General features: G+C 42.4%; 1 protein-coding gene across 1 annotated transcript in view; it reads right to left on the bottom strand.

The window, feature by feature from the left end:
- Positions 1-19,556, bottom strand: part of ndst3 (N-deacetylase and N-sulfotransferase 3) — an 873,812-nt gene extending 854,256 nt beyond the window's left edge. Inside the window, exons 1-2 of the mRNA XM_033023461.1 lie at positions 19,341-19,556; positions 17,301-17,409 (exon numbers count right to left, since the gene is read on the bottom strand). The gene's annotated coding sequence lies outside the window, so the exon portion shown is untranslated. The remainder of the gene's footprint in view (positions 1-17,300; positions 17,410-19,340) is intronic.
- Positions 19,557-25,514: the final 5,958 nt, after the last annotated feature.

Here is a 25,514-nt window from a genome sequence, read left to right as displayed (position 1 = left end):
GGGAATAATACAGAAGGTGCAGGATCAGTTCATTCCAAAGAGGAAGAATGATTGTAAGGGGAATAAGAGGTGGCCGTGACTGACGAGGGAAGTCAGGGACAGTATAAAAATAAAAGAGAAGAATGATAATATAGCAAAATGAGTGGGAAGCCAGAGGTTGGGAAACTTTTAAAGAGCAACAGAAGGTAACTAAAAAAGCAATACGGGAAGAAAAGATGAGGTACGAATGTAAGCTAGACAAGAATATAAAGGTGGATAGTAAAAGCTTCTTTGTGAAGAGGAAAAAATTAGTTAAGACCAAAGTTGGACCTTTGAAGACTGAAAGGTGCATTTATTATGGGGAACAAGGAAATGGCAGACGGGTTGAACAGGTACTTTGGATCCGTCTTCACTAAGGAAGCCACAAAAAATTTCCCTGATGTACTAGTCGCCAGAGGATCTAGGGTGACGGAGGAACTGAAGGAAATTCCCATTAGGCAAGAAATGGTGTTGGGTAGACTGATGGGATTGAAGGCTGATAAATCCCCAGGGCCTGTTGGTCTGCATCCCAGGGTACTTAAGGAAGTGGCTCCAGAAATTGTGGACTCATTGGTGATCATTTTCCAATGTTCTATAGATACAGGATCAGTTCATGTGAATTGGAGGGTAGCTAATGTTATCCCACTTTTTAAGAAGGGCGGGAGAGAGAAAACGGGCAAATATGGACCAGTTCGCCTGGAATATTTTGAACAAAATTGACAAGGGAGAGCCAGTGGATGTAATGTACCTGGACTTTCAGAAAGCATTTGATAAAGTCCCACATAGGAGATTAGTGGGCATAATTAGGGCACATGGTATTGAGGTTAGGGTACTGACATCGATAGAAAATTGGTTGGCAGACAGGAAACAAAGAGTAGGGATTAAGGGGTCCCTTTCAGAATGGCAGGCAGTGACGAGTGAGATACCACAAGGCTCGGTGCTGGAACACAGCTATTTACAATATACATTAATGATTTAGATGAAGGGATTAAAAGTAACATTAGCACATTTGCAGATGACACAAAGCTGGGTGGCAGTGTGAACTGTGAGGAGGATGCTATGAGAATGCAGGGTGACTTGGGCAGGTTGGGTGAATGGGCAGATGCATGGTAGATGCAGGTTAATATAGATAAATGTGAGGTTATCCACTTTGGTGGCAAAAACAGGAAGGCAGATTATTACATGAATGGTGTCAAGTTGGGAAAAGGGGAAGTACAATGGGATCTGGGGGTCCTTGTTCATCAGTCACTGAAAGTAGGCATGCAGGTACAGCAGGCAGTGAAGAAAGCAAATGCATGTTGGCCTTCATAACAAGAGGAGTTTAGTATAGGTGCAAAGAGGTCCAATTGCTGTTGTGCAGGGCCCTAATGAGACCACACCTGGAGTATTGTGTGCAGTTTTTGTCTCCAAATTTGAGGAAGGACATTCTTGCTATTGAGGGAGTGCAGCGTAGGTTTACAAGGTTAATTCCCGGGATGGCGGGGCTGTCATATGTTGATAGAATGGAGCGGCTGGATTTGTATACACTGGAATTTAGAAGGATGAGAGAGGATCTCATTGAAACATATAAGATTATTAAGGGTTGGTAATGCTAGACACAGGAAACATGTTCCCGATGTTGGGGGAAGTCCAGAACCAGGGGCCACAGTTTAAGAATAAAGGGTAAGCCATTTAGAACGGAGATGAGGAAAAACATTTTCTCATAGAGGGTTGAGAATCTGTGGAATTCTCTGCCTCAGATGGCTGTGGAGGCCAATTCTCTGTATGCTTTCAAGAAAGAGTTGGATAGACCTCTTAAAGATAGCGGAGTCAGGCGATATGAGGAAAAGGCAAGAACTGATTGTGGATGATCACAGTGAATGGCGGTGCTGGCTCGAAGGGCAGAATGGCCTCCTCCTGCACCTATTGTCTATTGTCTATATTGGAGCAGAGAAACAACTGAGTATATTTTTTGAATTTGTATTCTGCGTTGAAAGATTTGCACGCTGAGAATTTATGAACAGATTTATATGGAAGTTAAGAATGTGTCTGGAATTATTTTTGTCCATTAAAATCAGATTTTACATTAATATTTTATAATTGAGATAATGTAATAGATATTCACTCTCGGCAGTTCATCATTCAATATAATTTGTAAAAATAAACCATATGATTACTGTAAATGTTTTAAGAATTAATACTAGTGGATTTACATCATAGATAACATGATATTAAAGAGTTATCAATTACATTCATTTTACAATGAATTCAATGGGAATTCTTCAAAGATATTAAGTCTTTATTTTCTTTTAGATGGGGTGAGCTAATAACTGTTTCACAACCCTTCCAAAATCATTTGGATTTGTATACTATGTGCTTGCAAGAATGAGTCCATTGTATCAAGTTCCCATAGTGGCATGATCACAGCCTACCAAAAAATGTCCGCATTGAATTTTCCTGACTTAAGCTGTTTTTTAGACATAGTTTTCTTCCATTAATCTTTTTTGTCCTGGCTCACAATTACTCATCCTCACATAATCTATTCTGTACACACCCTGACACCAGAGACACAGAGTGACAGTATTATTAATTCTCAGTATAACTTGATAATTGGTTGGACAGGAGGCTCGTTGTTCTTTAGGGGTAGCAAAACATCCTTTTATTACCAGTTTGCTCCTGAAAGATAATTAAGTTTGTATGGCATAAGGCTAGTCAGTCAAAAAAAAAAATCTCCAAAAATTGTATATATGCAACATGCAACTATTCTTGTTTTATGATACAGTAACAATATGCCTTAGATGTGGATTACAAATGAATCCAGGTGAATCTGGTTTGGTTGCATTCCCTTTTAGTGTGCTAGAATCAGGAATATTGCTCCAAGACCTGGTTCTATGTTAAGGTCCAATGAAACTTCCCTTTATGTTGGTGCTTCCACTAGTTCGAGTGAACCTTGCCAGGGTTCATAAAGAACATGAATAAATGACCTCATTAGTCCAATGCAGTTGTTGGTCTATTTTAGAACTATTTTAAACAAGGATCACTAAACAGACTGTAAAGCAAGTCCTAAGTTTACACAAATGGCCTGACATCTCATCTCAGCAACTTGAGATAACATAGGATTGGCCACATGTTACAGGTGCTCCTGAGCACCAATGTAGCTCACTGTGCGTAATGGGATCTATGTGGCAATATTTCAGGTATTTATAAGACGTGATAAAATTAGTTAACCAAACAACAGTGTGGAAACCAATAGAAAAAATACATTGCACCTCAATAATAGGTTAACATAGTTTAGTTTTGTTTAGTTTAAAAATACAGCACGGAAACAGGCTCGTCGGCCCACCAAGTCTGCACCGACCAACGATCTCCGCACGCTAACAGCTGCTCCATATGTTAATGTTAATAGATCCATCTCTTCCTTTGGTTTCATATGACACTCACATTCCATCACCACCCCCTACCTTCTCCCCCTTTCTTTGTCTGCACGGTAGTCTTTCATCACGTCACTTATTGTCATAATTTATGATGGTTTCAGACTGATAACAATATTGTAAGAATCAAAATATTGAAGAGAAATCACTTCGGCCATTACTATTTTTTTAATATGCCATCATTAAAAGCTAGAAGCTGGACATTAAATAGATACATTGCTAATCAGATAAAATAGCACCAAAAGAGAAAAAAATGTAACGGAGAAATTATAAAGAAAAATGTTATGTAGATAAAAATGCTGGAGAAACTCAGCGTGTGAGGCAGCATCTATGGAGCGAAGGAATAGGTGACGTTTCGGGTCGAGACCCTCCGAAGAAAAATATTTAGTAATTTGCACTACTCTTGCTTGCAATGGTAGGGGGGAACGGATGTTGGAAGTTGGATTTTTAATGGGGGGGGTAATAGGGTCATTAATGATTGGAGGGGCTGGTTGGTGGCTGGTAATTTATTAGGAGGTGGGAGCTGGGAGATGGTTGGCGATTGGATTATTGACCCACTGGCTGGTGGTCTGGTCATGAGCTGGGTGCTATGTTGGTGCTCGGATTATTAACTGGGGAGGGTGATGGTTGATGTCAGGTCATTCATGCTGGGAGAATGGTGTGGTGTCAGGTCATTAACGCTGATGTGGTGTCAGGTCATTAACGCTGGGGATTTGGGTGGCGTTAGGTTATTAATGGAGGTGCTTTAATTTCAGGTCATTCATTTTATGGGAGGGGTGTTGTTGGCCGAGTCATTAACGGGGATAGGGAGGGTTGGTGTCAGGTCATTACTATTGGGGGGGGGGGGGAGATAAATTAATTGATGGTCATGTAATGACGAGGGTGGGATAGGGTTGGGAGCATGTCAGAAGCCTGGATCGGGGATGTCGCGCTGGGTTCAGTGCTGCCCTGGGCTGGGGCGCCAGTCAGTAAGTTACAAAGCACCAACTGGGATGAGATGAATTGAGTTGGGCTGCCCACGCCGGTCCGGGACCCGTTCAGCGTGGTCCCTGATGGTCATGGAGACGCTGGCCCGGTGAAGCCGGGCGTTAGTCCCGAAGATCTGCAGACGCCTCTATCGGGTGGTAGACAGATATAAAAATCAAACTTCACCTCCACCGGCTGCAAATTCCCAATTCTCACTCACATTTTATGTTTTCCAGAGAAGTCAGGAGACCAGCGGTGATTCCATGGCTGATGAACGGGGTGAACAGCTAACAGCCAGGATTGCGCTGCAGAGATGATGGGTGAAATGCTCAGTGCAAGTGGCTACAACGTGGAATTTAGAACCACCTTCGTCCCTGCGTATATAACACTATAATTCCAGAACAGTGGCCAAACACACAACAATATTAAAAATCCAGATCTTAAGGTTACATTGTGTGTAGCTGTCACAGGTCTAAAGAGAGGCTTGTGATAAATGGCATTAATGTGCCATCGTTACCACTTGAATTGTATGTCTGTTTTCCATCTTAAAGTGCACGGACACAAAATCAATGAAGGATTTCAGTGGACCATGTCAGCAAAAGTTACAGACCGCTGGCTGATTAAAGCCTTAACACTGGCTAAATTCAGACTTCCCAAAAACAGAGCAAAATGTATATAATAGTTGTGCACGTATGGTCACAGCTGCATGCACCTTTGACCATGCCTTAGCGCCAGTCTTCTGTGGATAAGTTTGTATCCGGAGCTGCTTCAACTAAATAATGTGTTATAGTGCACACAACAGCTTTTGTGAGCTCCTCCGGTGCATTGTTGGAGCTGATTTCACCGCAACAGAGCAGTAAAAAAGGTATTGCTGTTACAACAACCTATAGGCTGGTTGGACACTAGGGTAGAAATGTTTACAAATAAAAAGGTCAGTTTTCACCAATCATATATGACTTTTAACGGATGAGTGGAGGTACAAATATTTCTCAAAGGCCCAATTTGAAACTTTTTTTCAGGTTGATGTTGGCCTAATGTGCTGCCTGTGTGGAGTTTGCATATTCTTCTTGATACCATGTGGGGATCTTGTTTTAACTTACTCTTTACATTGCAATGCAGAGGGAGAGTTTGTTTTTTACATAATTATATGCCGGCATTTGAATACGAGGATTATTTACCTTAATATTTCCATTTTATTATTAACTTAGACCTTGTACCACTACATTTCTCCCATTCGATATTCAATCTTTTCCCTTGTCAATTATCACCAAGCTGACTAAAACAATAACCCTCCCTCTCGCTGCCACCATTGTGAATCCATTCTTACACAAACATAACAACAAACTTGACCTCCTCCAAATCTCTAGACTAAATGCAATCGCTACTCTGCTTAACCCATCTCTTTATGGAGACACCTTTTTTTCAAGAAGAAACAAAGAACTGCAGATGCTGGTTTACACAAAAAGAACACAAAGTGCTGGAGTAACTTAGTGGGTCAGGCAGCATCTCTGCACAACATGAATAGGTGACGTTTCGGGTTGCGACCCTTTTACAAACCCACAATGTCACCTATCCATGTTTTCTAGAGATGCTGTCGGACTCACTGAGTTACTCCAGCACTTTGTCCCCTTTCCTCATGATCTCTTAGCCAACTCTCTATGGACAAACACCAACCTTGCCAAAAGTAGGCCCACCCGTGCCACACTGCCGCTGCCATTTACAACCCCTCTCAATGTTCTAATCACACTGTTGAATTTACAGTTGCAGTCTACTGACCATTTTCTGTGACCCAAACCTGGGTCTTCTCTCTGAAGTCTTCACACTTTAGCAGCCTGGGATTAGGCCCACGCTGCATGAATGGCACTGCCAGGAATGGAAATGAAATTGCTTTTGAGTGCAAATACTCTGCCAGGCTTATTCTGTCATTTACCATATCTTGGATTTTGCTCACTTCTAAATTATGAGTGGCAGTCCCTCTAAATAAAACATTCTTGACACATCATTACAACAAATTAATTCTCAACTACAGATATGGTACATATTTCTAGACCAAAATAGTTTGTGCAGTAGAGCAGCTTAATTGAACCTTATCACATTTTGTTCCTATCCATTTGAAAAATACCCCTTGATGTGAAGAATAATCTGCTGTGTTTTAATAAAATGACTGCAAGTAAGTTAATCACCAGCAATAAGAGTTTGTGATAACATTGTCCAATTCCTCCACTGAGTGATCTCATTTATATCATGGATTATACATGATATAAAAAGTACACTTAACCATTTAATCATTTTAATAGTGTGCAGTTGTCACTTTAAAAAAAGATTTTTGTTTTGATTAGTTTTAAGCTTGATAACTGAATGCCGATAATGAAAGGGAATTGTCAATGTAAATATTTGTAAGTGATCAGTTTTGTGAAGATTGTCTGTTCTGGAAGTAAATTGGATCTCAAAACAGCATAAAATAACATATTGATTTGGGCCTAACTCCCATAACAATCAAAACACTCCACATTTTTCATCAGTTAGCCAATTAAACCTAGATTGCACCAAAATTATTGATGTTGCCAAATGTAATCACCAGTTGAAGCAATGATCAAGTTGAATCAAATTGTGGTTGGCGTAGCCATTTTATAGAATCTGTTCATCCAGTTCATCTATAGATTTTACAACAGACCTCCAAGCTATAAGGCGGACCATGCAGGAAATCTTGTCTACTTGAACTCAATTCTTGACATTAATTCAATACAAGATAATGTTTATTCTCTGCTTTTGGGGCTTGTTATCGAGACTTGAAACTGGCAGTATATTTTGTAAATCAAAGTTTGTAATTTTTTTACTGATCAATTCCTATTCATGAATGAGAATGGACATAATATTCAAGAAAATTATTTGAACAAATGCTGAAAATTAGATGGTCTTTGATTGTGAGCAGCCCCATTGGCCTATTACCTTCTGTAAAATAAAGATAAGGATGCTGCAATTCATAGAAATCCTCTCCTGCACTGCAACCTTGACGTGGAGGAGAGGCTTGTGTATTCCAGTGATCCTGAGAGCTATGTCGGATGGGGTTTCATATCCCTGGCAGGTTCATCCAAACCGGACAGGTCTCGGGTGAAGAGGCAGACGAAGCAGTCCCTGGTCCTCCAGGTTGGGGGTTGGGCATGGGGTTAACTACCCCACCCTGGAAAATAGTATGAGTTACAGAAACATTGATGAATGAAAACTAAATTGCACACATGGTTGAAGAAAGTGCCCCAGCAATTGGGAACATGACACTTCCCAGCCAAACCCGCAAGGGCGCTGGGAAACTGACACACCTCCTGACGCCAAAGATATCCATCCTTGTGGGGACATGGAACATCTGAACCACGTTCCAGACTGGCAAGGCTGCCACAATTGCTAACAAAATGGTGCGCTACAATGTCTTAGTCCTGGGCCTGGCTGAAACTAGATGGACACAGTCAGGGGAGATCAAATTGGTCAGCAGGCAGTCCATTATCTACTCTGGGCAGGATGAGGAGGGAGCGAAGAATATAAATTCGAAGGAGAAAATTGAGTTTAATTGGACACACCCTCAGGAAACCTGCCACAAACATCACCCGGCAAGCCCTGAAATGGAACCGCCAAGGAAAAATGAAAAGAAGTCACCCCAGGAACAGCTGGAGAAGAGGTGTCCAGCCAGAAATGTCTGAGAGTGGGCTCAACTGGGGAGATCTCGAAAGAACTACCAACAACCGATTGAATGGAGGACGTTTGTCAATGGCCAATGCTCCCCAGAGGAGCAAAGGACTTAAGAAGAAGAAGAAGAAGAATTCATAGAAATCCAGCATTTTTTCTGTGCACTGGGATGCTCAATGTGTATACATTTTATACATGAAATCCAGACTAATTCAATTATATGTGCAGGGAGGTACTGCAGATGCTGGTTTAAACCAAAGATAGACACAAAGTGCTGGAGTAACTCAGCAGGACAGGTAGCGTCCCTGAAGAGAAGAAATGGGTGACGTTTTGGGTCGAGACCCTTCCTCAGTCTGAGGAAGGGCCTCAACCCGAAATGTCACCCATTCCTTATCTCCTGAGAGGCTGCTTGTCCCGCTGAGCTACTCCAATACTTTGTGTCTATCTTCGAATTCAATTATAACTGGATTAGATTAGCTGGCACAAGTTTTTCAGCTAAACCACCATCAGACTCAGGAACAACTCTTTTCCCACTGCTATTAGGCTTCTGAATGGTCCTTCCATAAGGTAAGGCACTGTCCAATACACCTCTATCCCATTGTGGACATTGGACCTTATCTAAGGAATTGGTGCACTGCAATGCTGAGAACTATATTCTGCACTCTACCTCAGAGCCGGATTTACCACCAGGTTTCATAGGCTGAAGCCGAGGGCCTCGAAATCTAGGGGGCCTCCGGCCAAGGCAGGACACCTGCCGTTCAACTCTGAGTGGCCCCCCCTCTCTATCTCTCTCTCTCTGTCACTCTCCGTCTCTAACCGCTATCCGTATTCGTGTCCGGGCTGCCGGGTCACCGCTCTCCGCTCGCTCCTCATCTGCCGGCTGCTACGGCCAGCACATCCTCCCCCTGCACATGTGGACAACCACGGCCAGCACATCATCGGCCACCCTGCACATGCGCACTGCCACGGCAACTGGTCGGCGCTGGGCACTTTCTTCCTCGCTTTGAATTGTGGGAGATCTGGCCGCCATTGCTATCCGGTCGCCGCCTCGCCACGACCACTGAAAACCAACGCAGAATCACTCCCTGGAGCTCGAGTAACTCCCTGAAGTTCAAAGGTTCAAAGGTTCAAAGGTTGATTTATTGTCACATACACCTAGATGTAGTGAAATTCCTTTTGCCAATGCAGCACATAAAAAAGAATACAAACATAACAATAATAAATAGCTTTAACATAAAAACATCCCCCCACAATGGTTCCCATTATGGGGGAAGGCACAAAGTCCAGTCCCATCCCCAATGTCCACCCATAGTCGGGCCTATTGAGGCCTCCACAGTTGCCTCTACGGAGGCCCGATATTCCAGGCCGTCCTCGCCGGGTGATGATGTTCCGGCGTCGGGAGAGTCCTCTCAGCGGCCTGGGAACCCTGGAACGGCCGCCTCCCTACTCGAGACCGTGGCTTCCGGAGCCGACAAGGCCGCGCCGAATGGAGCTCAACTGGCGATCTCGTCGCGAGATCCCAGGCTCCCGATGGAAAGTTCGGCGCCGCCGCCCGCAGCTCCGCGATGTTTTTAACGCCGGTCCCAGCTCACCGGAGTTCCAGCGCGGCGACCCAGGCAAGGCACCGCCCGCCCCGCAATGGCGCTCCAGCGCTGCACCGCCGTCCTCAGACCCGCAGCTCCGCCGCCGCCGATGCCGAGGCTCCGGGCGGTCCCCTTGCTCCTCGGATCCGCAGCCGCCGCCGATGCTGGTGCCGCCGCCGCCGATGCCGAGGCTCCGGGCGGTCCCCTCGCTCCTCGGACCCGCAGCTCCGCAGCCGCCGCCGATGCCGATGCCGAGGCTCCGGGCGGTGCCCTCAGGAAATGCCGCTCACGGCCCGCTGGTAGGCCGCGAGGACGGGTCGAAAGTGCAGCTCGGAGAAAAGCTGCATCTCCGACCAGGTAGGGACCCTGAAAATTAGTTTCCCCCTTCCCCCCCCCCCCCTCCCCACACATAAAAAAAGCTAGAACTCCTTAAAAATAAAACACTAAACTAACTGAAAATAAGAAAAAAGAAATGAAAAACAGACAGCTGCAGGTTGGGCAGCCATACCCCCTACAGGTCGGCGCCAACTCTTGCTTCTGGTTTCCTGGTCCTCCAAAAGTATTCTAAATGGAATTTAAACTGGAGGTGGTGGAGTGTCCATCACCAAAACTCCAAACACTGAACAATAACAGCCTATTGCATTTTATCTGTTTATTTATTGTGTATATATATGGTCTGTGGTATATAAACACACTGAACTTTTATCTCCTGTTCTGTATTATGTTTACATTTTCTGTTGTGCTGCAGCAAGCAAGAATTTCATTGTCCTATCTGGGACACATGACAATAAAACTCTCTTGACTCTTGACTTGGACTTAAGCAAAAAAGGGTTCTTGGGGCGAAAAAAGAGCTACCTTAAATTTATGGAGCGAAGGAAATAGGCAACGTTTCGGCCCAAAACGTTGCCTATTTCCTTCGCTCCATAGATGCTGCCTCACCCGCTGAGTTTCTCCAGCATTTTTGTCTACCTTCGATTTTCCAGCATCTGCAGTTCCTTCTTAAACAACTACATTAAATTTAGTTGTGTCTGGTAGGGTGAAGACTATTCCATGCTTTAATTGTGCGGGGGAACTCCATGGAGCAGCCAGCAACTCAGGATAAAAGAAATTGGGTGACGTTTCGGGTAGAGACCCTTCTTTAGACTCCCTCTGGTTTTAGTGTTTTTAATTTAATTTAAAGATACAGCGTGGAAACGGGTCCTTCGGCCCACTGAGTCCACGCTGACCATCGATGACCCGTACACTAGTTCTATCCCACACATTAGCGACGTAAGTCAAGAATGTTTTATTCTCAAGTCCCAATTAGAACAATGAAATCCTTACTTGCAGCAGCACAACAGAATATGTAAACATAGTACTCTGTAAACAATGTTATAAACGAGAAAACAAAAATGGTATATATTTATATCTATATTACTAAAAGTCTGATCTTGACCACTTCCTGTTGTTCTGTATATTGATTTTAGAAAAAACGCTGCCACTTACAGCTGTGATTTTTGGCCATCTTACTCAGAGTCCACCTCTGCTGCGCAGGACAAGAGGATTTTTTCAATCCATGAAAAAAGTTATTAGTGTTTTAAAAATGTTGAGATTCTCTCTCCTGAAGGTCACGCCCCTTCCGGAGGGACTATAAAACCCGGAAGTGTTGAGTGCCTCAGCCAGTCTCTGCAAGATGGGGGAGCGAGAGGGTCACGTCTCTCAGTCTGAGCTGTGAATAACACTGAACACATGCCTACTAAACTGTGAGTGGTTTTACTGACCTGTCAGTGCCCTTAATGTGGTTTGAAAATATAGTTTGGAAATGCTAAAGCTGTGTTGCCTTTGGTTTGGAAATGCTAAAGCTGTGTTGCCTTTGGTTTGGAAATACCAAAGTTGTGTTGCCTTTGTTTTGGAAATGCTAAAGCTGTGTTGCCTTTGTTTTGGAAATGCTAAAGCTGTGTTGCCTTTGGTTTGGAAATGCTAAAGCTGCATTGCCTAATTAAAGTTGCGTTGCCTAATTAAAGTTGCGTTGCCTAATTAAAGTTGCCTTGCCTAATTGAAAAGTTGGTTTGAGAATGCCTTGCCTAATTGAAAAGTTGATTTGAGAAAGCCTTGCCTAATTGAAAAGTTGATTTGAGAATACCTTGCCTAATTGAAAAGTTGGTTTGAGAATGCCTTGCCTAATCGAAAAGTTGGTTTGAGAATGCTAAAGTTGCCTTGCCGTCTATATAATTAAAAGTCTAATCTTGACCACTTCCTGTTTGCGCTGTATATTGATTTTAGAAAAAACGCAACCACGTACGGCTGTGATTTTTGGCCATCTTACTCAGAGTCCTCCTCCACTCATCAGGTGCCGAGCATTTTCCCCATCGATGAAAAATAAGAGTTATTAGTGTTTAAAAGTGTTGAGATTCTCTTTCTTGTCAATCACGCCATGAAGGCCACGCCCCTTCTTGTGGGAGGGACTATAAAACCTAGAAGTGTGGGCGTGGCTCAGTCTCTGCAAGATGGAGAGGTCATGCTCGCTGTCATTAGTGGCCTTGCACCCTGCTTGAAATGGTATGAAACTGCACTTGAATTTGGTGGCCTTGCACCCTGCTTGAAATGGAATTTCAAGGAATAGCCGTGAGTCAACTGCCAGCCCACCAGCAGTGAATGAGTGAGCTGCCAGCACAACAGGCTTGAGTGACTGAGCCGCCAGCCCAATAAACCATTTGGCCCACAATGTCCATACTAGCCCTCTGGAAACCAGTCCCTTCAGCCCACAACACCCATACTAGCGCTACAGAAAGCTCCCCCCACTGGCCACCGATATTGGAATTGGTGGAGTGGTGGAATATTTTGTTGAGGGACCAGCCCTCCCGTGTGATGCTGGGACCCAATGGGTCCCACTTAGTCTAGTATTAATATATAACTATATATATATATGTGTGTGTGTGTGTGTGTGTGTGTGTGTGTATATATAATATATATACCCACACACACAATTTCCCTCCTGGAATTAATAAAGTTCTATCGTATAGTATCGTGTGTGTAGGAAGGAACTGCAGATGCTGGTTTAAACTGAAGATAGAAACATCTCCTCCCGCTTTGATTACTGCAACTCCCGATACACTGGCATCAGCCAATCATCCTGTCCCGCCAGCAATTGGTCCAAAACGCCGCAGCAAGACTTTTGATGGGTACCCATAAAAGGGACCACATCACCCCGATTCTGGCCACTCACCACTGGCTCCCAGTGTGGTACAGAATCAACTTCAAGCTCCTGCTATATGTATACAAAGCCCTTAATGGGCTTGCCCCCACCTATATCAAAAATCTTCCAACCCACCATTCTACCTCCAGGTCCCTCAGGTCGGCCGACTTGGGGCTACTGACTATCCCGCGATCCAGGTTTAAGCACAGGGGCGACCGTGCTCTTGCGGTTGCTGCACCTAGACTGTGGAACAGCATCCCTATTCTCATCAGAACTGCCCCCTCCATCGACTCCTTTAAATCTAGACTTATTTCTACTCACAAGCGTTTCTTGAGGTCCTCTGAGGGAGCGCTGTATGTATGTATTTATGTATGTATTGTTAGATCTGTGTACCATTGTATGTAGCACCTGAGTACCTGCATTGATGTAAAGCACTTTGGTCAATGAGATGTTCAAGAAGGAACTGCAGATGCTGGAATATCGAAGGTACACAAAAATGCTGGAGAAACTCAGCGGGTGCAGCAGCATCTATGGAGCGAAGGAAATGGGTGACGTTTCGGGCCGAAACCCTTCTTCAGACTGAATAAGAAGGTCTGAAGAAGAGTTTCGACCCGAAACGTCACCCATTTCCTTTGCTCCATAGATGCTGCTGCACCCGCTGAGTTTCTCCAGCATTTTTGTGTACCTTTAGTCAATGAGAGTTGTTTTTAAATGTGGTATAGAAATAAAATTGACTTGACTTGACTAGACAAAAAGCTGGAATAAATCAACAGGTCAGACAGAAGCTCTGAACAAAAGGAAAATATTACATTTTGGGTTGGGTCTGAAATAGGTTCCTGCACACCTTTGGAATGTGGAAGGAAACAAGAGCACCCGGAGAAAACCCATGCGATCAAAGGAAAAAGGAGCAAACTCCATACAGACAGTACCCATATTCAGGATCAATTCCAGGTCTCTGGCACTTTTAGGCAGCAAATTTATGGCCAATGTACTGCCCCATAATCTTTAACTGAATTAAAACATAAAATAGCTGTAAAGGGGGGACAGAGTATCACTTAGCGATTTAAGACTGATAACCGATATTTTCATTTTTTTAGTAACCAAAAATATCAACGTATAATTTTTTGTGTGTTGGAAAACAAAATATAGTGGCACAGCTGGTGGACTTGCTGCCTCACACGCCAGATATCTGTGTTCGATCCTGTCCTCGGGCACTGTCTGTGTTGAATTTGCACATTCTCCCTGCAAGCGTGTGGGTTTCCTCCCACATCCCAAAGATGCATTGGCTTTGTAGGTTAACTTGTCTCTGTAAAATTGCCCCTAATGTGTAGGGAGTGGGTGAGGAAAGTGGGATAACAGAACGTGTGTGAATGGGTAGACAAAAATGCTGGAGAAACTCAACAGGTGAGGCAGCATCTATGGAGCGAAGGAAATGGGCAATGTTTCGGGTCAATACTCTTCTTCAGACTGATGTGAGGGTGGGGGGACAGGAAGAAGAAAGGAAGAAGTAGAGACAGTGGGCTGAGGGAGAGCTGGGAAGGGGAGGAGAAAGCAGGGACTACCTGAAATTGTAGAAGTCAATGTTCATACCGCTGGGGTGTAAACTGCCCAAGCAAAATATGAGGTGCTGCTCCTCCAATTTACGGTGGGCCTCACTCTGGCCATGGAAGAGGCCCAGGACAGAAAGGTCGGATTCGGAATGGGAGGGGGAGTTGAAGTGCTGAGCCACTGGGAGATCAGGTTGGTTATTGCGAACCGAGCGGAGGTGTTGGGCAAAGAGCTCGCCAAGCCTACGCTTGGTCTCACTGATGTAGAGCAGCTGACACCTAGAGCAGCGGATGCAATAGATGAGGTTGGAGGAGGTGCAGGTGAACCTCTGCCGCACCTGGAAAGACTGCTTGGGTCCTTGAATGGAGTCAAGGGAGGAGGTAAAGCGACAAGTGTAGCATTTCCTGCGGTTGCCAGGAGAGGGGGTGGTTTGGGTGGGAAGGGACGAATTGACCAGGGAGTTACCGATGAGCAGTCTCTGTGGAAATCCAACAAGGGAGGAGATGGGAAGATGTGGCCAGTGGTGGGATCCCATTGGTAGACAAAAAGGCTGGAGAAAATCAGCGGGTAAGGCAGCATCTATGGAGTGAAGGAATAGGCGACGCTTCGGGTCGAGTCCCTTCTTCAGATTGATGTCGGGGGCGGGGGGCACACGAAAAAGAAAGGAAGAGGTGGAGACAGTAGGCTGTGGGAGAGCTGGGAATGGGAGGGGAAGGAGGGAGAAAGCAAGGACTACCTGAAATTAGAGAAGCTAATGTTCATACCGCTGGGGTGTAAACTACCCAAGCAAATATGAGGTGCAGCTCCTCCAAAATGCGGTGGGCCTCACTCTGGCCATGGAGGAGACCCAGGACAGAAAGGTCGGATTCGGAATGGGAGGGGGAGTTGAAGTGTTGAGCCATCGGGAGATCAGGTTGGTTATTGCGAACTGAGTGGAGGTGTTGTGCGAAGCAATCGCAAAACCTGCGCTTGGTCTCACCAAGGTTGATCATACGCTGAATAATCCAACCACATTTTTGTTTGGAAGTGGAAAGAAATAATAGAAATTACACTCATTGCAACGTGTAAAAAGAGTTGAGATACTGTATTATAATTTTGCTGCATGTTATTGTGGTATATGTCATGTCTTGATTGGTGAATATGTTTAGTTTGCGACTTTATTTGAAGCAGAAATAATATGTGAATGCTTCGTTGAGCATTATTCCGACTGGTAACTACGCACTTCGTCCGAGCACATTATTGCACGCGTCATGCAGGCCGTCTTAAATTACCACCTAAACTGTCATTTGGCAACCTAAAAAGCTGCCAAGGTTGCCTGGCCAACACAGAGAAAAAAAGTTAAGTGAGAGCCCTGCAAAGTGTATAATATTTTTGACACTGTCATAGTCCCTTCTTACATATGCTGTCACAACGCACTGTAGTCATTAAACAACCCTTCAGTAATTTTCCTTGCCCTCCATTCCAGAATAATATTGTTTTAAGCCGATAAAACGACACTAGCACTGGCAATAAATAATAAATAAAAAGTGCAGCTTTCCAGCCCCTTTTCTCATTGAACACGCTCGGCTGCAAATCGGTGTCAATCTGGTGGACCATCTTCCTCTAGTCATGGGGGTGGGGGATTGGGAGGGGCCTCACAAGTGGAACAGCCTAGGGCCTCTCTTTATTTAAATTATATATAGTGTTATCTGGTCTGATTGTATAGCATATAAAACAAATCTTTTAACGGTACTTCAGTACACGTGACAATAACAACTGTATAGCTAAACCCACGTACTGAGAACTGAGAGCTTATCCAAACCTCTGTTCAGCAGCCAACTCACCTTCCCAAGTTTTCTTTAAAACTTATCCTATCAATATCAGTCGCAAAAGTTAAATAGAAGTAAATTGTGGGAAAATATAAATAACATAGAAACATAGAAAATAGGTGCAGGAGTAGACCATTCGGCCCTTCGAACCTGCACCGCCATTCAATATGATCATGGCTGATCATCCAACTCAGTATCCTGTACCTGCCTTCTCACCATACCCCCTGATCCCTTTAGCCACAAGGGCCACATCTAACTCCCTCTTAAATATAGCCAATGAACTGGCCTCAACTACCTTCTGTGGCAGAGAGTTCCAGAGACTCACCACTCTCTGCGTGAAAAATGTTTTTCTCATCTCGGTCCTAAAGGATTTCCCCTTTATCCTTAAACTGTGTCCCCTTGTCCTGGACTTCCCCAACATCGGGAACAATCTTCCTGCATCTAGCCTGTCCAACCCCCTAAGAATTTTGTAAGTTTCTATAAGACCCCCTCTCAATCTTCTAAATTCTAGCGAGTACAAGCCGAAATAACAAAAGAGTGTTGTACACATTAATACTTTGTTGTTTGTTTTTGTGTATTATCACATAATGATTCTTCAAAACCGACTGCAGAAATTGGGGGGCTGCATGGAGTATTCTACCTGAGAGCTCATGAAACTGTACCGTGAGCAAAGCAGCAGATGATAGTCTCAAATGTACATGTGAGATCTAACCATGTCTATACACAAGCAAGGTATATGGAACATGATGCACTAATCTTAATTGCTACTAAATCAAATACAAGTGCTTTGTTTTTCACAATGGTTACTAACATGACTTGCATGGCACTCCATCTTTTCACATGGTAATATTCAACTTTTCAAATTGTTAGTGTAATAATATGCATTAAAAGCAAACCTGCTTATTCTTTGCTACGTTCATGAGGTCTTTCAGTCTTTGCACAGTGAATCATTATCACTTGCAATTGATATGGCCCTTCCCCCACATTCACACACACCCACACTTTGGAGGCATTTCGAGAATTCTCCTTGCACTTTCAGTTTAGAATAAATTTGCTGCTGTGACCTGATGAGCTATTACAGTTACATAATGAAAACTTTTTTTTTTGTAATTACCAGCCGATATTTTCTGAGACAAGTTCAACAAATTTCAGCAGACTCCAAAGGTGCCTCCGGGAAACAGGCTCTCTGCTGCCACCTCCTGGTAGTGATAAATTGCCCTTTCCTGTTAAAGAAAACAACAGAAACGTAATACAATAACAGCACTGACAGACAGCAAATATATATTAAGCATATAAAAACGAATATAAGACATTAGCTAGATAAATCCTTTAAGCGGCTTCTGAAAATTGAAATGAGCATATAAGTGTAGCCAGCCTTACACTTCAGTGTTTTGCTTCTCTTCATCTTAACATTCTTCGGCTGGCTTACTTTGATTTTTGTCCTCTCTCATAACAGCAGCCGTCACTCTCTGTAGAGAAACACGAACTGATAAACACCTGCAGCTCCTTCTTGGCCAATTTCATCACTGTCACAGCATCGCTTGCAACCCAGTGACAAGGAAAAGATCACACAGAATCCTGAGCAATGAAATGAATGAAGGCAATTTATATGGTGCAGCATGTCAGCACAGCTACTGCCATGCCAAGACAAAGCACATCAGTGGTACTAGCCAGAAAGAACATTCTTTAAAAATGCAGACTACATAACATGAATATTTTATCTCCTGCACCTTTCTTTGGGTTAAATATGTTAGAGAGGCTGAACTGTAATGGAAGCTGAACAAATGAAGGTCCTGGTGCAGCAAAAGAAAGGACAAACATGCAGAAAAAAATAGTTAATGATTCTTTCTGCACAAATGCTGCTGATCCTCAATCATATTTCCTCACATTAATTTCAAACAGTTTAGTTTGTGTTATGCCAGTTTTCAATGGCATAAAAATTCCCTTTGACAAAACATAAAACAGAAATACAGCATTCATTATTCTGTTGTCATCTTATCAGTGGTTACAAAAGTCCATATAACAAACCCTTTTTTCCCCAAAAGAAGTATTCAGTACTTTCATCTTCCTTTCAGCATCTACTCATTGGGATCACAAAGCACTTCCTTTGTTCCGACAGCTATCATGAAGCGACCAGTCACTTGCTTATCTGCATTTTATGTAAACTAAATTAAGTCTCAAGAATAAATCTTCAGTGAACCTCCAAGATTGCGTATGGGCAGGCAGGCTAGTTCCATTGCCACAAAAGAACAGACCTGAGTTGCTCATCTATTTTACAGCTTTGCTCCACGCAGCTACCTAAGCCCCATTGCTTTAGATCCATCTACAACAATTTACAGTTAACTCCTTCCTTTAATCCACCTGCTTTTGAGTCTCTCAAAGGACTGTCATCCAGGATCAAGTGCAGCACTTTTTTTTATACATCCCAGAATGAGCAGCTGGTTTGAGTAAGAGAGTCTCATATCAAACTTGTACTTTTATATTGTGTTGTGGGTTATTTTAATTTTCCACACAACCAAAAAACCTCAGCTTTTTATGATAAGATGCTGATTAAATTCTAAATGCATACGGCAGTGGGTGCCTTAGAAATCCTGAAGGCATGTGCTTGCATTTCACACCGAATCAGTGATTACAATGCTGGCAACAAGACACACCTATGTCATTTGATGGTAAACAATAAAACATTATGGTAATTGCTTTCCTTAAGACATTTAAGAACATGCTTCAAAGTCCCATTAAGTTCTCAATTGCAACTAGTCTCGGCTTTAAAAATAAAATACATTGTATTCTGTTTCCAGTAGATGTATAAATAAATCAAAAAAGCAGACATAAAGAAGTTAACAGTGCTGAAGTAATTCTGTCAACATGATTGGAACTTTATATCTTTACTTTCTGCATTAGCTAACAGCAACATTTCTAAATTCACTCAATCTAAAATAATTATATACATTTAAATATAATAGAATAACAGTTACTTAAGACTACTTCACATTTATTTAACAGACCCATAACATGACAGACCTTTCAAAGAGCAGGTAGCAATTTAAGCATCATCTTTTGGTATGTAAACAATTGAAAACATGCAGAGTTTCTGTCTCTCAAAACAAAGTTTATCTCTAGAAACCAAAGCAATTAACCCCTGCCGGCTTCCTACCTTCAGATTATGAAGTCTGTTGCTTTATCAGTGCTTTCAGTGGAAAGGTGCCTCCAGTTATATTTAACATGGTACCGTACCATACAGATATTTTCTCTTCCCCCTCCAAACAGCCACAAGCACACAGTACTAATAACTGGCAGGACCATGCACACAGAAACTCAGCAGCATCTAACTAATGGCCCCTAGGCCAGTGAAACTTTTACATGCAGCTAGCTATTTGAATTCTCTTCACTGCAGGACTTTCATTTACAGTGACAGGCTGCTGCCAGACGCAACCAAGGTGGACCTATCAGAGCCTCCCTATGCAAAACTCCATCCCTTCACCATTATAAGCAATCCAACGTAATAACATCTCCTCCGGCCTTTGTATTAAATGGACAGTTTCATTCTGAAGCTTTAATGAGACGACTGTCTTAACCCCTGAGAGCCAAAATACTTCCAAAGATTTCTAAATATTATTCTCAGGCATTGATTAGAGGGATGTGGTGCGGGAAAAAATAGGGATAGTATACAGCAATGTTAAAAGATTAACATCAACAGAAAATGTCTTTACACACATACTGAGAATCCATTTGCTACAATCTGCTGCAATGTGGCTGCCCTCATAGATATGCCTCTCACAACCCAGGGGTTGCCAACCTGGGCCCATATATCCCTGTGAGGAGATGATGCACTGATTGTAAAGGCATATGATGGCATGAATTGCAGAGGTTGTATGAGGCTTTAACAATGTTTAGATGATTTAGCTAGAAAGCTCACTAAATAAATGGAGAAACAATGTGCTGGAGTAATTCAGTGGGTCAGGCAACCTCTCTGTAGAACTTGGATGGGGTGATGTTTCGGGTTGAGACCCTTCTTCAGATTGATTGTGGTGGGGGGGGGGGGGAGTGAGGAAGGAAGGTGGAAAGGAGAAGGGGCCGGCCAAAGCTGGCGAGTTATAGGTGGATACACAAGAAGGGGTTTTTCCTTGGGCTATATGGTTGGACAAAGATGTGAAAGTATAGTCGAGATACCAGCTGCCTTGGCTGGTATCTCGACTAAATTGCAAGCAATTCCCAGGAATCCCTGGGTCAGCCCGAGCTCCTTAAAAGAAACAACCCATGACACAATCCCTCGATCGTAGGGGTGAAGCAGTAAATGTGGGAGGGGTGTATATTTTGCTAGGTATGAGACTTTAGACTTTGGAGATACAACGCAGAAACAGGCCCTTCGGCCCACCGTGTCCACGCCGACCAGCGATCACCTGGTGTACTACTACTATCCTACACACTAGGGACAATTTACAATATTACTGAAGCCAATTAACCTACAAACCTGAACACCTTTGCAATGTGGGAGGAAGCCAGAGCACCCGGGGGAAACCCACGTGGTCACGGGGAGAATGTACAAACTCCGTTCAAACTGTGGTCAGGATCGGACCTGGTCTCTGGTCTCTGGTGCTATTTTGCAGCAACTCTACTGCTGTGCACCATACCGCCCCGTGAAGTAGGGAGGGAGGAGGGGCTTTTATTCAAAAAAAAGGTTGGAACCACTGATGTAGCCTAACCTTTTAACTATTGTGTCACTCTAAAATCTGGTCAAACCATGTGTACTCCAGTAACAGTTCTTGCAGCAAAACCAAGTTCTGATCTTATAGGTATTCCGTCAGGATGTGGGTCGGTATTTGAGCAGATATTTGAGGCATAGACTTTATACTTGTACGTAATTCAATGTTCCAAAGGACTAATTATATGTCAGACTATTTTGATGCTGCTATGTTGATAATACAGTAGAAAGCACAGATTACACAATGTGGATTGATGTATTAGGTCCATTCGTCATGTTTAAATTAATAATTTAACACTGAGGAATGTATTTATTTGTAATAAGATTAGTGACACAGTTTTGTGTTGGTTCACACAATCTCCCATTTCAGATGTTTTCCGGAGGCTTCAAAAACCCAGCTAATGTGCAGTAACAAATAATACAAGCTTGGTTGATCCTTTTACATCTCACAATAAGTAGCGCTGAATCTCTGCAAGTTCCTTGTTCACCAAACCCCTTACATTTTCTCAGTAACCAAGATCAATATCTTTCATCTCTGCACGTTCTTCCCAATATCTCTCTCCTCCATGACCACAACTTACATCTATAGTTTTATCAATTAGTTACTGAAATGCTCCAACACTGTAATTCCTGCATCCCTGTCAAGCAGAATTATGCAATTTGTTTCCTTGTGAAATTTAAAATCTTCATTGTCAATACTTTAGAGAAACATGCTTCAGACAAATATCTTTCAGATATTCATGTTAATCCGAAAAGTCTCAGTTTTATTCTTCAAATCCATAACTCCCCCCTATTGCCAAATATCGTCCTCTGAAACAATCAATGTGATTTCCTGATCTTCCTCCCCCACTGTGCTTCTTCTGCAGCCACTTGTTCCCCACATAAGCAATTCCCTATGCATGGTTTGGAATTAAAAAATGGCAAATGGTGTTTAATTTATAAGCGTGTCAGGGGTTATGAGGAGAAGGTGGGAGAATGGGGTTGAGAGGGAAAGATAGGTCAGCCATGATTGAATTGTGGAGTAGACTTGATGGGCCAAATGGCCTAATTCTGCTCCTATAACTTATGAACTTATGAACATATTTAGGATAGACAGACAGAACTTTTATCCCAGGATGGAGAGGTCATATACTAAGGGGCATAGCTTTAAGGAGATAGGGGCAAAGTTAAAAGAGGTGTGTGGGGCAACGTTTTTACACTGAGGGTGGTGAGCTTCAGAAATGTGCTGCCTGGGTTGTTGGTTGAGGCAGATATCTTTGTGGCATCAGAGAGTCAAGAGTGTTTAATTGTCATATGTACATAGTGGAATAATGACATTTTTTCTTGGGAATAGCACAACAGATTTGTAGACACAGTTCTCAATAGATGACACAATAAACAAATAAAAAAACAAAAGAAATTAGAGAGCCAATATTGTGCAGAACAAAACAAAGCCCAAAGTCCCTAGTGCAAGGGTTCTTAATCTGGGGTAAATTTACCCTCAGGGGGTAAATTTCACCTACCCAGGGGGGTATATTTGTTGATTCTGGATTTGTACATAGTTTTTCTCATTGACTGATTGTGTTTGGCTCTGGTATACCGGTATCTGTTCATCATTAGTTGTTCATAAATAAGTGAAATAACATTGTCATGTGCTATTAAAGTTGCCAGGGGTAAACGGGACGAAAAAGGTTGGGAATCCCTGCCCTCGTGCAATCAAGACGGTTCATAGTTCGGAGTTTAGTTGGAAGTTGTAGTGTTCAATAGCCTGATGGTTGCTTGGAAGAAACTGTTCTTGAACCTGAACATCACAGTTTTTAGACCCCTTTACCTTCTTCCTGATTGCAGGAGTGAAATGAGAGTGTGGTCAGGGCAGGGTGATGTGGATCCTTAATGATGCTGCAGTCATTTTGAATCTGCACCTCTTATAGATCCCTTGGATGGTGGGGAGGTCAGTGGATGGATCAGGTTCACCCAATGTTCACACAGTAAGCACATGGACTTGAGGTGCCCCTGTATTGATGGTCATCGAGGAGGAATTATTGTTGATAATTAGTACAGATTATGTTGTATTGATGAAGAAGTCGAGGATCCTGCTGCAAAGACCCAGTTCTCTGAGCTTAGTAACAAGTTTGGAGGGGATGATGGTGTTGAACTCTGATCTGTCATCTATGAACCAACAGTCTGACATATGTGTTTTTATTGTCTAAGTGGTCCAATGCAGAGTGGAGAATCTGCAAGATTGCATCTCTTGTTAATCTATGGTGGCAGTCGGCAAATTGTAGGCACATGAATATCAAGGGAATGGAAATAAATTAATTTTGTGCAGGTAGATATGATATGAGGTTGGTATCATGTTTGGCACAGACATAGTGGGCCGAAGTGCCTGTTCTTGTGCTGTACTGTTCCATATTCTATCTGTGCTTTGCCTTTTTCTCTTACCTACGAAAACCTGCCTCTTATAAAATCCTCATTGATCATACTTTTTTTCCCACCCCTTGTTCTCCTCAAGCCCCCAACTCTACCCGGTGCCCTGTTCCTATCTGCTAATTGATAAAGCACTATGAAACATCTTTGTGCAAACTGAATGTTTTATTAAAAAAATTGTTATGTCACAATATAGTAAAAATCTATTTATCAAAAACAATTCCGAATTAAGCAGCCTTGTGCTTTGTCAGCTTTTTCAAAATCCCATTTGAGACATTGGCAATGGTGTAACTCTTTATTTCAAATGCTTGTTTAAACCCTATAGTTGTGCCGTTTCCAAAATACATTTTTCAAAATGGGAGCCCTATCCCCACAAAACCTTTACAATTTGGAGCTGTTACTTAAAGGGAGTGTTGTTTCTATTGCTCTTTGATAATGTATTTGTATATGCTTGCTTTCCTTTTGGTAGCTGGTACCGGGGGTGAAATTAGTCGCAGTTATCAGCGTACACTGGGTATATGATGAACAGGGATCTCTGTTTTACAATTTGTCAGAATATCCTTTCCATTGAAATTCGCGGTACACCTGCCACTGTCTTGCAGAAGATGGCAATCCGGCACCCTGGAAGCCTGTCAATAATAGGGAGAGTCCTCTAGAACAAAATTAACTGCTTTTATATAATGCATTTAAGGTTGAGAATCCTTCTAAGGTTCTCTATGTAACATTTTTCTTTATCAAAACAAAACCTGCAGTGATCTGAACATCCAATGCAGTTTACTGGTAATGGATGGCTTTCTTGTTTCCATCCATTTCATTTAAAAAATGAATCGAGGAACAGCGGCCAAAACTAAAATTGCTGTCAATCCTATTTAAGTTAATGCATTTTATTTTTGTTGTTTAAGATGGGTTAGCGGAAATGTAAATTTAGCCTGGAAATGAGACTTCACTTTGAGATTTTCTAGCTAAAATTTGGAATATTTTCAAATATAAAGATAAAATAGAAAACATTGAACAAAAACAAGCTGATGGATTCATATTTTAAATTTAGCTTAATGTTTATTAAAATCTCATTCAATGAGACAATTAGAGTACATTATCCAAACCTCAGTGCTATTATTAGATTGAAGTTTAAAGTAAAATAATAGGCAAGACTTGAAAGATTACAGTAGAAATATGATAACATCATCTCAGCACAATTTCCAGAAGAGTGAATCAATGCCAGACTAAAAGCATATGAAATGATTTCCCCACCCCCTTCCAATCTAAACATTTACACCAATATTAATATTGCATTGTCATTCACACAAAAGGATACCTCTCAAGTTACTTCTCAATAATACTTTGTATTTTCAAACAAAGAACAACGATAAAATAAATCAAGAGGCTGGGCCCTTAATCTTTGTTCAGTCACTGCTTATAATTAAAGGATGATTTGTTTGCAAGGAGAGAAGTAAATCTGAAAGCTGTTCCTACCCTTTCCTCTTTCTGCATGTCCAAGTTATCTGTCTGAGGAATTTACCAACATTTAATCCTTCATCATTTGTTTGATCAGATTACAGCATGAAGGTGTGGTTCTCTATTGAATTAGAAGTACAAGATGAATGTGCTCAGCAAGAGAATTCCAGGACTCTGTAGGAATTAAAGGCGGGGATCGCTGCACTAGGCAGCTGATAAACAACTCCTGGTGCTGACACAGAAAAATTAGCCGTCTCGGGGCAAAAGACTATAGCTTTCATTGTCAGTATGAGCCTCCTATTACAACAGCAAAATCATTGGAGCTTTCATTTAAAGGAGCATTCTATGGCACATAGAAATGGGAGTGGGCCAGTCATCCCATGAGACCATTCCACTATGCACATTTTACAATTTAGCTATTTTTTAAATCCTTTAAAAACCTTTAGCCAACAAAAATCTATCTCAATACTGAAATTTTAATTAACCAGGCCCTTTGAAGGAGAGTTTTCTATGTTTAACATGCCTCTTGCGAAAGTTTCATTGGAGTATCAGTGGAAGTGAATGGTACAGATCTCCAGTGTATGTGTGCTGCTATAATTTGCAATTCCTACATACCTTTAGGCATTCCTTTCTGATTGTGTTTCTTGTTTGGAATTCCCACATTTTTCTAATAGTTTTACTATATCAAATTTTAATGCCACGTCTCAATTATATCTTCCAGTTGTTTGGAGAGCTCATGCCTTGTAGAGGCAGCTGATAATTCAG

The sequence above is a fragment of the Amblyraja radiata genome, chromosome 1 (genome assembly GCF_010909765.2).
Source record: "Amblyraja radiata isolate CabotCenter1 chromosome 1, sAmbRad1.1.pri, whole genome shotgun sequence".
Classification (NCBI taxonomy): Eukaryota; Metazoa; Chordata; class Chondrichthyes; order Rajiformes; family Rajidae; genus Amblyraja; species Amblyraja radiata.
This window is presented reverse-complemented; position numbering and strand designations above follow the sequence as displayed.